This window comes from Otolemur garnettii, unplaced genomic scaffold (assembly GCF_000181295.1).
Source record: "Otolemur garnettii isolate 467f Iridium unplaced genomic scaffold, OtoGar3 scaffold00004, whole genome shotgun sequence".
NCBI lineage: Eukaryota > Metazoa > Chordata > Mammalia > Primates > Galagidae > Otolemur > Otolemur garnettii.
The window spans coordinates 5,823,849-5,838,288 of record NW_003852399.1 but is presented as its reverse complement, the minus strand read 5'-3'; positions in this window follow the sequence as shown (position 1 = coordinate 5,838,288).

Sequence of the window (14,440 nt, the reverse complement as noted above, 5' to 3'; positions counted from 1 at the left end):
TGCTTCATAGAATGTGTTGGGTAGTATTCTGTCTTTTTCAATATTTTGGAAAAGGTTGAGTAATATAGGTACTAGTTCCTCTTTAAAGGTTTGGTAGAATTCTAACGTGAAGCTATCTGGTCCTGGGCTTTTCTTTTTAGGGGGATTTTGTATAGCTGATGCTATTTCAGAACTTGACATAGGCCTGTTCAACATTTCCACTTCATTCTGGCTAAGTTTGGGGAGGTAGTGTGCTTCCAAGTATTGGTCGATTTCTTTCAGATTTTCATATTTCTGGGAATAAAGTTTCTTGTAATATTCACTAAGGATTTTTTGAATTTCTAAGGGGTCTATTATTTCATCTTTACCGTTTCTGATTGATGAGATTAGAGATTTTACTCTTTTTTTTTCTTGGTTAGGTTGGCCAAAGGTTTATTGATTTTGTTGATTTTTTCAAAAAACCAACTTTTGGATTTATTGATCTGTTCTATAATCCTTTCGTTTTCTATTTCATTTAATTCTACTCTAATTTTGGCTATTTCTTTTCTTCTGCTGGATTTGGGATTGGACTGTTCTTCCTTTTCCAGTTGCTTGAGATATCCCATTAAGTTGTTAACTCCCTTTCTTTCAGTTCTCTTGAGGAAGGCTTGTAGTGCTATAAATTTCCCTCTTAGGACTGCCTTTGCAGTATCCCTGAGGTTCTGACAACTCGTATCTTCATTATCATTTTGTTCTAAAAATTTGGTAATTTCCTTCTTGATCTCGTCTTTGACCCATCTATCATTCAGCATAAGTCTACCTACCCTTACCTGATCTTTGACAAGCCAATTAAAAACATTGAATGGAGAAGAGATTCCCTAAATGGTGCTGGACAAACTGGCTGGCAACCTGTAGAAGACTGAAACTGGACCCACAACTTTCACCATTAACTAAGATAGATTCTCACTGGATTAAAGATTTACATTTAAGACATGAAACCATAAAAATACTAGAGGAAAGTGTAGGAAAAACACTTGAAGAAATCAGCCTGGGGGAAATTTTTATGAGGAGGACTCCTCGGGCATTGAAGCAACATCAAAAATATACTACTAGGACCTGATCAAACTAAAGAGCTTCTGCACAGCTTTTTAGTACACAGTAAGTAAAGCAAGCAGACAGCCCTCAGAAGGGGAGAAGATATTTGCAGGTTATATCTCTGACAAAGGTTTAATAACCAGAATCTATAGAGAACTCAAATGTATTAGCAAGAAAAAAACAAGTGATCCCATCTCAGAGTGGGCAAAGGACTTGAAGAGGAATTTCACTAAAGAAGATAGGCGTATGGCCTATAGATATATGAAAAAATGCTCACCATCCTTAATCATCAGAGAAATGCAAATCAAAACTACTCTGAGATATCACCTAACTCCAGTAAGATTAGCCCATATCACAAAATCCCCAAACCAGAGATGTTGGCATGGATGTGGAGAAAAGGGAACACTTCTACACTGCTGGTGGGAATGCAAACTAATACGTTCCTTTTGGAAAGACATCTGGAGAACACTTAGAGAACTAAAAATAGACCTGCCATTTGATCCTGCAATTCCTTTATTAGGTATATACCCAGAAGACCAAAAATCACATTACAACAAAGATATTTGTATCAGAATGTTTATTGCAGCGTAATTCATAATTGCCAGGTCATGGAAGAAGCCCAAGTGCCCATCAATCCACGAATGGATCAATAAACTTTGGTACATGTACACCATGGAATACTATGCAGCCATAAAGAAAGATGGAGACTTTACCTCCTTCATGTTTATATGGATGGAGCTGGAAAATGTTCTTCTTAGCAAAGTATCACAAGAATGGAAGAAAAAATATCCAATGTACACAGCCCTATTATGAAACTAATTTATAGCTTTCATATGAAAACTATAACCTAATTATAGCCTAAGAATATGGGGAGGGGAGGGGGACGGCAGGGGAGAGGTGTGGATGGGTGGAGGGAGGGTGGTTGGAGGGATCACCTCCATGGTTTGTCTTATAAGGGTACAAGTGAATCTTTCTGAAAGTAGAGTATAAACGTCTTATCACAATAACTAAGAAAATTGACATAAAGTATATGTTAACTAGTTTGATGAAAATATTTCAAATTGTATATGAAAACACCACACTGTACCCCATGATTGCATTAATGTACACAGCTATCATTTAATAGAAAAAAAGGAAAGAAAGAAAGACTCCATCTCACAGAGGCACAAGGCAGAGGAGGCCAGCCTGTCTGGAGGGCTGTACTCCTGTCTCAGTGGGTTCCTCTGCTGTGTCTGGCCCAGGCCTGCCCACGCCTATGGTTGGAGAAACAGAGAATGCTCTGGATTTCTAGTTTATAGATTTTAGGAACTACAGGGAAAACCTCAATTCTCATATGTGACTCATTCAGACTAAATGTTAGAGCTGAGAATACCTTTTAAAAGAGCAAGTTAGAGAAGCTAACAGTAAAAGGTTGAATGTTTGGGTGTTGACTATGTCATTTGGCAGCACCCACAGAACCTCAGGGTTGGACTGCCTTTCTCCAGGGTTGGAAATGATTTAACTACAATAATACTAAATCATGGTTCTAACATGGTATTTTATAGGTTACTTATATTGTATTTCATTTGACTCTTATAGAATACTAATGACTAAAGTTCCTTTTCTATTAGGCGTTGCTCTAAAACTTTTACGTATGTTAATTCCCTACCAACACAGAGAGGTTAAATAATTTGCCCATAGCCACAGAGCTGTACTATGCTCAGCTAAGGTCTATACAGTTTAGCTTCTAAGTCAATGCATAACTTAAAGTTATAACTGACTCATATCTACCCAGGAAGGTAGATTTAAATGTTCCCATTTTAAATATGACAGATACAAAAACAAAAGAGTTGAAATGACTTGTCTAGTAGAATCATTGCCTCTTTTTTAAGGTGGTGGCTCAGGATATAAAGGGCATACCACCTGAGGTTTGGTAACCATGTTCTGAAGGCCAGTGGTGGCCACCTGAGAGGCTAAAGAGAGCCATGAGAGTGGGTTCTGGATCCCGGTGGTAACTTCTGGGATCAGGAAAAATTCATTTATTGATGATATGGCTCACATTTTGGTGTAATACTGTTTTGAGCATCTATTGAAAACTAAATGTATTCTCACTAATGGATATGTTTATTTAACTAGGCATGGAAGTAATGACTATTACAAAAAAGAACAAAAGAGAACTTACAGAGAAAAAAAAGCCATCTAAAATATAAAGCACATTAACATTGTGGTCCCCAACACCCAGGCTACAGATGGGTACCCAGTCTGTTAGAAACTGGACTGCACAGCAGGAGGGGAGCAGTAGGGAAGGAGGCAAAGCTTCATCTGCATTTACAGCCACTCCTCAGTGCCCTGCAGGAGGGGAGCAGTAGGGAAGGAGGCAAAGCTTCATCTGCATTTACAGCCACTCCTCAGTGCCCCGCAGGAGGGGAGCAGTAGGGAAGGAGGCAAAGCTTCATCTGCATTTACAGCCACTCCTCAGTGCCCCACCTGAGCTCTGCCTCCTGTCACAACAGTGGTGGGATTAGATTCTCAGAAAAGCACAAACCCTACTGTAAAGTGTGCACGTGAGGGATCTAGTTTGCACACTCCTTATGTGAACCTAATGCCTGCCCCCCCCCCAGTCTTTGGAAAAATTATCTTTCGTGAAACCTATCCCTGGTGCCAAAAAGATTGGGGACCATTGTATTAACACATTGGATGGTTTTAATAGTAGATTAGACAATGTAGAAGAAAAGATCAGTGAACTTGAAGACATAGCAACAGAAATAAACCAAATGAAAGTAATGACAAGACAAGACAATAAAAAGAATAACAAAGACTCAATTACCTGTGTAACAATACCAAGTGGCCTAAAAATGAATAAATACACATACAGGGTGGACTTAAAGTTCCTGTGCAATTTAAAATAGTTTAACATAGCAAATTGTACACAAACTTTATGGACACTCTGTGTGTGTAGTATTGCTTGTGTGTGTGAAGTGGCCTGACATAAGTTTAATTGGAATTTTAGAAAAGGAAAGGAAGAAAGGAACAGAAAAAGATATATGAAATTTTGATGTTTACAGTGAAAACTATATATATGCCCGACAATCTAAGAACTTAAATGAAATCTAAGCAAGATAAATATAAAGAAAACTACTCCAAGATACATCATAATTAAATCACTAAAAAACACTGGTAAAGAGAAAGATTAAAAAGAAACAAGAGACAAGAGTAAGAAACTATATTATACACAGAGGAATAAATGTAAGAATTTTCTAAACATGTTTCAGAAACAATGCAAGCCAAAGGACAATAGCACTATCTATTCAAAGTGATGTATAGTTTAAAATAAACTCTGTTCTTTTTTTCTTTTTGTTTTGTTTTTTTAATTTCTTATAGCATAACTGTGTACATTAATGCAATCATGGGGTACAGTGTGCTGTTTTCATATACATTTTGAAATACTCTCATCAAACTGGTCAACATAACCTTCATGTCATTTTCTTAGTTATTAAGTTAAGACAGTCATACTCTGCTTTTAGAAAGATTCACTTGTACCCTTGTAAGATAAACCATAGAGGTGAGCCCACCAATCACCTTCCCTCCCTCCATTCACCCCCCTTATCTCCCCTCTCCCACCCCCTTCCCATATTCTAAGGCTATAATTAGGTTATGACATTCCTATAAAAGCTATGAATTAGTTTCAAAATAGGGCTGTGTACATTGGATATGTTTTCTTCCATTCTTGAGATACTTTGCTAAGAAGAACATTTTCCAATTCCATCCATATAAACATGAAGGAGGGAAAGTCTCCACCTTTCTTTAGGCTGCATAGTATTCCTCTGTTCTTTTTTTCAAGAGTCTGTCCATGTTGCCTAGACTGGAATGTAGTGGCTATTCACAGGCACAATCACAGTGCATTGTTGCCTTGAACTTGTGGGCTCAAGGGATCCTCCCTCCTCAGCCTCCTGAGTAATTGGGACCCTAGGTGCCCACTATGGTGCCTGGATAAAGAGTGAACTATATCTTTAAGGAAAATAAAGTCAACCTATAAATCCATGTCTAGCTAAACTATCTTGCAAAATAAAGACAAAATAAACTTTTAGACAGAGGGTGAGAGAATTCATCACCAGAGGAGTTTCAAAGAAATGAATATTAAAGAATTCTTTGGGCTGGAAGAAAATAAGCTGAAACCAATTATACAAACTAATAAAGAGTTTTGAAAATGGTCAATATGTATGTAAACACAGATGATATTTTTTTTATTTTTAATTTTTCTTATAAAGAGAATTGACTACTCAAAGCAAAGACCAAAGTAGTGTGGCTTTGTGGATTTTGTATGTTCAGGTATGCCAGCAATAAGATAACCAAAAACAGAAGGGGAAGAAAAGAAATATACTTTATAATCTCCTTACACTATACTTGAAGTTTTAAAGACCACTAAAGATAGAATATCTTTACATTAATTCAAAAATACATAACATTAAACCTAAAGTAGCCATTAACGAATACTCAATAATCCAAAAAGAAGGCAAGAAAAATAAAAGGGGAACAAAGTACAGAGGGAATAAACAGAATGCAAATAACAAGAGTTGAGTTGACTCCAATTATTTCAATAATTACATTAAATGCCAATGATCTAAACACTCCAATTAAAAGTCAGATGTTATCAGACGTAGTTTTAAAACCCAAGCAAAATGACTACTCTTTTAAAAAACTGGCAATCTCAAGTTTTGGCAAAAACATGGAGCAAGTAGAACTTTCATATATTGTTAGTGTGAGCAAAAAGTGGTACAACCACTTTGAAAAACTATTTGATAATACCTGCTAAAGCTAAATGTATGTGCATTGTAGACTCCAGAAATTCTGCTCAGCAGAAATGCATATACAGAAGGCACCAGAAAATATATACATATATTAAGAGATCTTGTTAGAAGTAAAATTGATCAATCCCCAAAAGTGTATGAAGTAAAAGTGATTACTCTCCAAAAGTGTATTCAGGAAAAATGGATGTAGCATGTCTAGGTATGCCTGAGCAGTAATGGTACCTTCATTTCAACTCTGATAGATAACATCTCTTAAAATGTGTATACATGTTTTGGCACCCTCCATCTATGTTCACCAAAAAAAAGTATAAGAATGCTCAGAGCATCACTTTTGTAATGGCTAAAAAGGGAAACCACCCATATTTCCATTAATACTAGATTCAATAAACAAATTGTGGCATATTTATACAATGGAGTATCATAAGACAGTAAACATTGGCCGGGCACAGTGGCTCATGCTTGTAATCCTAGCTCTCTGGGAGGCCGATGTGGGAGGATCACTTGAGCTCAGGAGTTCGAAACCAGCCTGGGCAAGATTGAGACCCTGTCTCTACTAAAAGTAGAAAAACTAGCCAGCCATCAAGGCAGGCACCTGTAGTCCCAGCTACTTGGAAGACTGAGGCAAGAGGATTGCTTGAGCCCAAGAGTTTGAAGCATGTGTGTAGCATGTCTAGGTATGCCTGACCAGTAATGGTCAGGTTATAGAACGGCAGAGGTGGAGGAGGTGTCAGTGGACAGGTTGATGTGCGCTATAACTCCACTCTACCCAGGATGACACAGTGAGACTCTGTCATAAAAAAAAGAGAGAGAGAGTAACCATAAACAACCACTGCCACGTGCAACAGCAAGGATGAATCCCACAAAATACTATCAAAAGAAAGAAGCCAGATTTTTAAAAAAGCATAAATGGTGTGATTCTGTTTAAGTTCAAAATCAGGCAAACCTAATCAATTTAGAATGAAGTCAGAATGCTGGCCGCCTTCTGAGAGGTGGTGTCCTGGAGAAGGAGGGAGGGAGCTTCTGGGGTGCTGGTAATATTCAAATCCTTGACTGTTACGGTGGGTCTTGAGTATGTCATTTCCAGAAAAATGCCTCCAACTGTTCATGTAGGAGTAATACCCTTTGCTATACTCCTGCCATGTGTCACCAAATGTTTTCTTTAAAAAATAGAGGTGAATGTCATCCCAGCAGGGGACTAGCATAAGCAAAGACACAGAAGGAGAAACAGTATGGTACGTGGAAAGGTCCAAGTAGCTCAGTGTTGCTGGGGCATAAAGCACGTGGCAGGTTGTAGAAGAGCAGAGGTGGAAGAGGTGTCAGAGGACAGGTGACGTGGGGCCTTGTGTGACACATGATGGAGATTGGATGGACTGTCTGCTCAGGGCAGTTAGAAAACACTGAAAGATTCTAAGGAAGAGGTGACATAATAAATTTAATTTTCTTCTTTTTAATCCTGTGTCAGTTGGTGAAGAGTGTCAAATACAGACACAGGAAGGCTAGTTCTGAGTTCCTGCAAAAATCCAGATGAGAGATGATGAAAGACTGAGTCAGGGCAGTGGCTGTGGGGGTATAAGGGAGCGTAACTTGGGAAATATTTAGAAGACAATATTAGTAAGACTTTATTGGGTGTGGGAGGTGAAGAAAATGAGTTGAGATGATTCCTAAATTTGTAACACGAATGACTCCATGACTGGCGGTTCTACCAAGTGAGATGGGAAAACTCAGGAGGAGTTCAGGGAAGGGACAGAAGACTAGTCCAGTTGAGATGGTTCAGACAGGTTTACTAGATAAGGCAGCGCTCAAGGGGGATGCTTTGGTGGTTATTTTGGGGGTCCCTGTTCCCTGGAGTTGATGACTGATTTAAATGCCAGGTCTCTGATGTTCTCTACAATTACTGGTTAGCTTTCTTGCCTTTTCTGGTCACAGTGCACATTCGAGACACAAAGCCATGGTTGTCAGCTGCAGAGCCAGCAGCCCCGCCGCCCTGGGGTCTCAAAGACTTCATCTCGCTTTCCTCCGCGCTTATACAAAGGCCGTCTTATACACAATCTATTTCAGTCATTTTTATGAGCGCCGCGGAATATTTTCAAGCTATCCCTTTTAAGCATTATCTCTTGGCAGTTAAGAAAATAGATCCATTGCAAGCGCTGGAGTTTCTGAAAAGGAGTTTAAAAATAGCTCAGGGTGCTAGACAGCTGCAGCTATCGGGAAATTGAGCCCTTTGCTTGCACTTCTGCCGGTTTCCATTTCAGCCTTGCAGCTGGAAATCAGTAGCTCTTCCTCCTCTGAGTGCAGCTGTGACAGGGGAACGGCATGGCTTGCCACCCTTTCCTGATTTGGGGTCACTCTGGACAATCTGAATGCTGATAGGCACCAGGGTGATGGAGAGTGGGGACGTCAAACTCTTGAGTTTGAAAAGGCCTATCCCATATTATCTTTATATTTGGAAATGAATAAAAAGCCTGATGCTTTTGTCATGCAAATTATAGGAAGCAAATCTGATAAAATCCTCTGGGCTGGAAGGGGTAGGCAGGAAACACATGGACTGACCACGCTTTATGTGGCTCCTTGGACAAGGCTGCCAAGTTGTTACTGCCTTTCCCACCTTACCAGGGTAAAAGCAGAGGGGGGAAATCGTGGAGGGACACAGCAGATCCCAGCGCCAGGGATCAGACCCAAAGCCCCTGCTCTGTATTGCCTTTCAACTAGGGAGGCGTGAGGCTTAAATGTTTCTCAAATGGGAACACGGAGGTTTAAATGCAGAAAAACCCAGGAATAGACATGAACAAATCTCTATCTCGGCCTAGCTCTACCGTGATGCCACTCAATACACTGTTGCTGAGTAAATGAATGACTACATTTTAAATAAATGAAGACCCTTAGCCTCTTTCAGACTCCGTTTCTTCCTGTGTAATCGATGTAATCCTGTCATTCAGCTTCATAAAATGTCTGGGCGGATCAAATGCGCTAATACGCTACCTGCAGTAGTTGAACACCCTGGAAATTCATTCAGTAATTAATTCAGCCAGTGGTTACTGAGCACCTGCTGTTGTCTGGTATCACTGTGAGAGCTGGGGATGGCGCCGTGAATCTTTGCTTAGATTCTATCAGGACGAGATGGAAAGTACATAGGAGACCTAATAAACAAGTAACAATTCTAAAGTGTTAGGATGACATGTACACCTAGGTGGTTGGGGAGTATGGAAAAGGATTAGGAGGAGGAAGAGTTGGAATTCTAAAAGCAGGTGCTTGGAATAGGTCTTACTGAAAAGGCGACGTTGTATTGAGATTGGATGTCTGAGAAAGGCATGATGGGTAAAGAGGGGGAAAGATGCCTGCTGTGTCCCCAGCCAGTAGGGCTGGAGCAAGGAAAGGGGGAAGCAGTGTGAGCAATGTTTGAGGTGCTTAGGGCCTTATACGAACTTGGACTGCCACTTTGAAGGAGACGGGCACTCCAGAGGGTTTGGTCTGACCTGGCATGTAAAGGATCATGCTGGATGCTGCACTGAGGATGGATGTTGGTGGTGAATGAAGGCTGGAGCAGGAATGTGAGGTGAGGTCACAGGCAACTTCTGTAATCCAGAAGCAGGGTTGGAAGTGTCCTGCAAAACTGTTATCCTTATGTATCCATTTTGAAGAAAGTGCCAGTGGGATATGATGAAGTAGGAGAAGATGGTGTGCGCCAGTATCCAAGTGAAGCGAGCAGACCAGGGGAGAGGGATTGATGGAGTGTGTTTGATGCTATTGACAGTTCTAGACAGATGAGGGCTGGTGACGTGGAGGTCACTGCTGACCTTGACGAGAGCCATCTTGGTGGGGGTGGAAGCTGACTGGAGTGGCCTGATGGAAGAATGGGAGGTGAGAGACTGGGGGCAGAGAAAAGTGGGGGTGGTTTTCTCTAATTTTTATTTTTAATTGTGGTAAAAAACATGTAAAATCGACCATTTTAACCATCTTTAAGTGTACAGTTCAGTGATGTGAAGTGCGTTCACACTGTTGTAAAACCATGGTCCAGAAATGTTTCGTCTTGCAAAACTGAAATTCCTTGTTCATTAAACAACCACCCCCTACTCCCCACCAGCTCCGGGCAACCATCATTCCACTTTCTCTCTCTGTGAATTTGACTACTCTAGGTACCTCGTCTAATTGGCATCCTACGGCCTTTGGACAAAACAGACCTAGTCATAAAACGAAGGCATGTATGACCATAATGAAAGATTTTGTGACAATAACAGAACTTAAGGTAGCTGGTGAATATCCTGAAGATTGTGGGCCTGAGGTGGTCCTGCACGTTTCTACTTTTCCTGGCTTAAAAGATGATCTAATAATTTTGTATATAAATTGTAAATTTGTTCTACATGACATTTTGTATAAAAGTTTAGGTTTCTAACAATATTAAGGCCTGGCTTGTACTCAGGGGTAAGGAAGGAAAATCGGTGAGAAAGGCACCCAGTCAGGGAAGATTATGTGCACTTGTCTCCAGGGCCACCTTCATGGGTCTTTATTACCCTCTTCTGGACTCTCTCCTCTCACAAGAATCCCGTGTTGGGGCTCGGCGCCTGTGGCTCAAGCGGCTAAGGCGCCAGCCACATACACCTAAGGTGGCGGGGTCAAATCCAGCCCAGGCCCGCCAAACAACAATGATGGCTGCAACCAAAAAATAGCCAGGTGTTGTGGCGGGCACCTGTAGTCCCAGCTACTTGGGAGGCTGAGGCAGGAGACTCGTTTGAGCCCAGGAGTTGGAGGTTGCTGTGAGCGTGATGCCAGGGCACTCTACCCAGGGGGATAGCTTGAGGCTCCGTCTAAAAAAAAAAAAAAAAAAAAAAAGAATCCCGTGTTGGGTTCTCCATACGCCTCCTTCTAGGACAGAGGGATCTCCACGGGGGAAACGTCACGAATTGTTTCAGTGTCTGGAGATCTATACACTTTAACCAAAGTCCTAAAAACAAGCGTGCAAAGTAAATGGTTGAAATAATCAGACTTCTTACTGTCACTAATGAAAGAAATCCAACTCAAACTTCATAAGCAAAACCCAGACAATTTACTTTTGTATAACTGAAGAGCTCTGAGCCAGATGAGATTCCAGGGTTCAAATGATGGAGGCAGTGCCTGGGGTCTCTTGACTCTCAGCCCTGCTTCTCTCTGTGTTGGCTCCCCTCTCAGACAGAGGTTCCCACACGGTGTCAATATGGAGGCTGGAGCTCCAAGACCCCATCCTGTTTTCCCAGCAAAGCTAGCAGAAAGTGGGCTTCCCTTTCCCAAAGGTCTGTTCAGTGACCCTTTATTTGTGACCCCAATTACCAGTATCGGTGACTCTGATGGCTACACTTGGTCCACAGCTTCCTCCAGGTAGCCTGGGGGCAGAGTCAGTCCCATGCAGGCCTTAAGACTGAAAACTGAGAAGAGGTAGTTCCCCAAGGAAGGGTGGGGTTTGTTATAGAAGTGAACACATAAGAGAACAGACCAAAAATAAAAGGCCTTTGTTAGTTTCTTATCTTTATGGTGATAATGAAGACAGAGGCCCAGAGAGACTTGTAACCAGTCTAGGATACAAGTGGTAGAGTAGGTTTTTAATTCAGTGATCATACTTTAAAAATATTTTATTCTGAAATAACTATAGATTGACAGGAAGTCGTACACACACTCACACACACACACACACACACGGGGAGGTTCCATGTACCCTTTGGGTTTCTCACTGGGTACCTCAATGACACTTCCATGACTACAGTTAAGAATCAAAACGAAAAAGGTGACATGGGTATAATCCACAGAGTTTAGTCAGTTTCACAGGTCTTACACATACTTATTATATATTTGTGTTTGTACACGTGTTGGGCATGCATAGCTCTATGAAGTTTTATCACGTAAGTAGATTCATGGAATCACCCCTATTACATTACAACAAGGCTCCCTCTGCTCCCTCTTTATAGCCATTCCTCTTGTCTGTCCTCATCCCTCAGCCCTGGCAACCACTGGTCTATAATTCCCTATCTCTACAGTTTGGTCATTTCAAGAATATTATTTTTTAAAAAAATTTAAGCAATATATAATTTTTTTGAGATTGTCTTTTTTCACCCAGTATAATTCCCTTGGAATCCATTCATGTTAGATATATCCATAGTTCATTCCTGTTCATTGCTGTGTAATATTCCATGACATAGGTGTTTAACCACGTTGAACCATAGTTTGTTTAATCATTCACCCATAGAAGGATATCTAGGTTGTTTCCAGGTTTTAGGCATTACCAAAAGTGCTGCTATGAATAGTCACATATGGGATTTTATGTGAATATAAGTTTTTATTTCTCTGGGATAAATCCTCAGGTGTTCAAATACTAGGTTATGTGTCCTTAGTTTTAGAAGAAACTGGCAAATTATTTTCCAGCTGTCCCTGCCATTTGACACTTCTACCAGCAGGGTATGACTGACCCAGTTTCTTAGCATCATCCCCAGCATTTGGTGTTATTGCTATTTTTTTAATTTTAGCCACTCTAAGAGTTACATAGTGACATCTCATTGTGGTCTTAATTTTCATTTTTCTTTCTTTCTTTTTTTTTTTTTTTTTTGAGACAGAGCCTCAAGCTATCTCCCTGGGTAGAGTGCCATGGCATCATGCTCACAGCAACCTCCAACTCCTGGGCTCAAGCGAGTCTTCTGCCTCAGCCTCCCAAGTAGCTGGGACTACAGGCACCTGCCACAACGCCTGGCCATTTTTTGGTTGCAGCCATCATTGTTTGGTGGGCCCGGGCTGGGGATTTGAACCCACCACCTTAGGTGTATGTGGCTGGCGCCTTAGCCGCTTGAGCCACAGGCGCCGAGCCTATTTTCATTTTTCTAATAGCTAAAAGATGTTGACCATATTTTTGTATGCTTATTTGCCATCTGTACAGTTTATTCTGTGAACTGATTGTTGACTTTTTTGGTCCATTTTATAACTGGATTACTTATTTTGGTTTTTACTGTTAATTTTTGAGAGTTCTTTATCAGTCTGTTATTGAATATGTAGTTTGTAAACATTTCTTCTCAGTTTGTAGTTTGTCTTTGCATTCTCTTCATAGGGTGTTTTGCAGAATGAAATTTTATAGTTTTGGTGAAGTACTACCAGGATACTTCAGTTTTTCCTTTTACAAATTGTGCTTTTGATTTCAAGTGCTGAGATTTTCTCCTATATTCTATATTTTTCTCTAAAAGTGTTAAAATTCTATGTTTACTTCTAAGTCTGTAATCCATTTTGAGTTAGTTTTTATATAAAATATGAGATTTGGATCAAGAATTTTTTTTCTCTTTGTCTTTTCTATTTCCTTTGGATGTCTGATTGTTCCAACATCACTTGTTGAAAAGGGTATCCTTCCTTCTTTAGAATTGCTTTTGCACCTTGGTAAAAAAAATCACCTGAGGGGTGGTGCTTATGGCTCAAAGGAGTAGGGTGCCAGCCCCATATGCTGGAGGTGGGGCCAGCCCCGGCCAAAAATAATAATAATAATAATAATAATGATAAGTTGAGTATATATATTTGTATGAGCCTATATTTCTGAGTTCTTTAGAATTGCTTTTGCACCTTGGTAAAAAAAATCAGCTGAGGGGTGGCACCTATGGCTCAAAGGAGTAGGGTGCCAGCCCCATATGCTGGAGGTGGGGCCAGCCCCGGCCAAAAAAATAATAACTTGAATATATATATTTGTATGAGCCTATATTTCTGAGTTCTTTAGAATTGCTTTTGCACCTTGGTAAAAAAAATCAGCTGAGGGGTGGCGCCTATGGCTCAAAGGAGTAGGGTGCCAGCCCCATATGCTGGAGGTGGGGCCAGCCCCCCACCAAAAAATAAAAATAATAAGGTGAGTATATATATTTGTATGAGCCCGTATTTCTGAGTTCTCTACTCTGTTTCATTGATCAATGTGTTTATCTCTCTTACAAGACCATATTACCCTGGTTACTGTCCTATATAGATGTAACTTCAGGTAGGGTAATTTCTCCTACCTTATTCCCTTTCAAAATTGTCCTAGCTATTTTCAATTTTTTGCTTCCCACATAAATTTTGGAATAAGCTTGCCTATATCTAAAAAACCCTTTTGAGATTTTTTTTTAGAGATAGAGTCTCACTTTGTTGCCCTGGGTAGAATGCCATACCATCACAGCTCACAGCAACCTCTAGCTCATGGGCTTAGGTGATTCTCTTGCCTCAGCCTCCCAAGTAGCTGGGACTACAGGTGCCTGCCACAGTGCCTGGCTATTTTTTGTTATAGTTTGGCCAGGGCCAGGTTCTAACCTGCCACCCTTGGTATACGGGGACGGTGCCCTACTTACTAAGCCACAGACACTGTCCAACCCTTTTAAGATTTTGAGAAAAAAATGTGTCAAATGTAATTGACACATTGATAATTTGGGAAGAATTTATATCTCAATGATGATGAATCTTCTAATCCATAAACATGGTTATGTCTCTCCATTTGTTTAGGTTTATAACTTCATACATTAGCATTCTGTAATTTCCAGCATAGAGATCCTGTATATACTTATGCTTATACTTAATTATTACTTATACTTATACTTAAGTATTTCATTTTCTTTGGAGTGATTGTAAATGATACTGCGTTT